At 43.4% G+C, this 1785-nt stretch overlaps 1 pseudogene; it reads left to right on the top strand.

Annotated features, from left to right (window-relative positions):
* Positions 1–1215: 1215 nt before the first annotated feature.
* LOC141484403 (histone H2A-like) overlaps positions 1216–1785 on the top strand; it is a 575-nt pseudogene continuing 5 nt past the window's right edge.

Here is a 1785-nt window from a genome sequence, read left to right as displayed (position 1 = left end):
GCGTAGATGTAGATTCCATCTCTAGTAAGTCTTGCCTTGTTATATCCTATTTTACGGGCTTCGAGACCTCTGGAGATTTCATTCCACCGTTTGCTGTCATGGACAACTATTGGTGGTGGTGACATGGGATTTGTTTGTTTCGGGTGCGTGACCGCGTTTGTTGATCCTCCTTGTTCGCTTGGCCTGTCCTCGGTTTGCCTGGGGGTTGGCCAGACTGGGACCTCCGGAGTTTTACGTTCTCGGTTGGTACGATTGCTGGTATGTTCCCAGTAATGGACGTCTCTTCCGGTTTTGTTGTTTCCTCTGTCTCCATTTCCGTTTCCTCCGGTTTCTTTTGTAATACGACAAGTCGCGAGGTTCTCTTCCTTGCTTTCCTCGCCTTTCTCGTTTCGGCCTTTTCGAATCCGTCTTCTGTCTCCGTATCTGTGGTGTTTTCAGGCTTTCTTTGCCTCTTCTGGGAGGCTTCTTTTTCTTTTTCCGTTTCCTTGATGCGGCGGTGTCTATTTTCTTGTCTTTTTCTTTTTCCTCTTGTTTTGGTTTTGCTGGGGCTTTGCTTTTGGTTTCTTCCTTGTTCTTCTCCTGCGGTTTTTCGGCAGGTTTTGTCCTATCTTCTAGCCTTCTTCTGAGGGCTGCATTTTCGGCCAATATTTGGTCGAATTTCTTGTTCATGTCAGCCATTTGGCTGACCAGCTTGTCCAGAGTGTCTCTTAGCTTTGCGTTGTCTTCTTTTAGAGCTTTGTTTTCAGCTTCCATTTTTTATGGTCTGTGTGGAGTGGACTCCCTGAAAATAAGTGGATTAAAATTCTAATATTATATTTAGTTCTAAGAAGAACTGAATTCTCTTTATCAGTTCTGATAAGAACTGTTGTTTGTGTGTCTCTTAAACACTTCACAGTTTGCCTCCTTAGGTGGTCCTTCACAGGTAAACTTTCACTTCTAGTCGATGTTGCCTCTACGAGCTCTCGATGTCGATGTGTGTGTGTAAAAGACGCCACTCTGTCGTCACTATTTCAGATAGTAACTGGAACTCTAGTAGGCTCCGCCCACCGGAAAGTTGAGCGTTCGAGAACGCCCATTGGTCGGTAGGACGGTATTAATACAGGTCGATTCTATATAGAAATCATTGTATAGAAAGCTACTGTTAGAGCAACATCGAATAATTCTCAGTGAATTCTTTAAATTTATCCGATATATAATACTAATCTACGATTCGACATGTCTGGACGTGGAAAAGGAGGTAAAGTTAAGGGAAAGGCAAAGTCCCGTTCCAGTCGGGCTGGACTCCAATTCCCAGTAGGACGTATTCATCGACTCCTTCGTAAGGGAAATTATGCCGAACGAGTTGGTGCCGGCGCCCCGGTTTACTTAGCCGCAGTAATGGAATATTTGGCAGCTGAAGTCTTGGAATTGGCGGTAATGCGGCTCGCGATAACAAAAAACCCGTATCATTCCTAGACATTTACAGCTGGCCATTCGAAACGACGAAGAACTCAATAAATTGTTATCAGGAGTAACCATTGCTCAAGGTGGTGTTTTGCCCAATATTCAGGCGGTTTTGTTACCGAAAAAAACCGAAAAGAAGGCATAAGTACACATTTCCTGAGAGAGGAAAGCGACAAATAAAATATCGGCCCTTATCAGGGCCACAACGATTTTCTCTAATGAATTCGACAATTGCATATATTTTTTTTTATTTTCTTGTCATCGCTTTTCGATACAATTGTTGACGCAGCACGATATGCGATTGTTTCTTTCTTGCTTGCGCATATTTACGTATACATGTAT

The sequence above is a fragment of the Leptinotarsa decemlineata genome, unplaced genomic scaffold, assembly GCF_025532065.1.
Source record: "Leptinotarsa decemlineata unplaced genomic scaffold, Ldec_3_MD MMD2_tig00005561, whole genome shotgun sequence".
NCBI classification, from domain to species: Eukaryota; Metazoa; Arthropoda; class Insecta; order Coleoptera; family Chrysomelidae; genus Leptinotarsa; species Leptinotarsa decemlineata.
The sequence above is the reverse complement of the archived record's forward strand: the minus strand, read 5'-3'. Positions and strand labels throughout refer to the sequence as shown.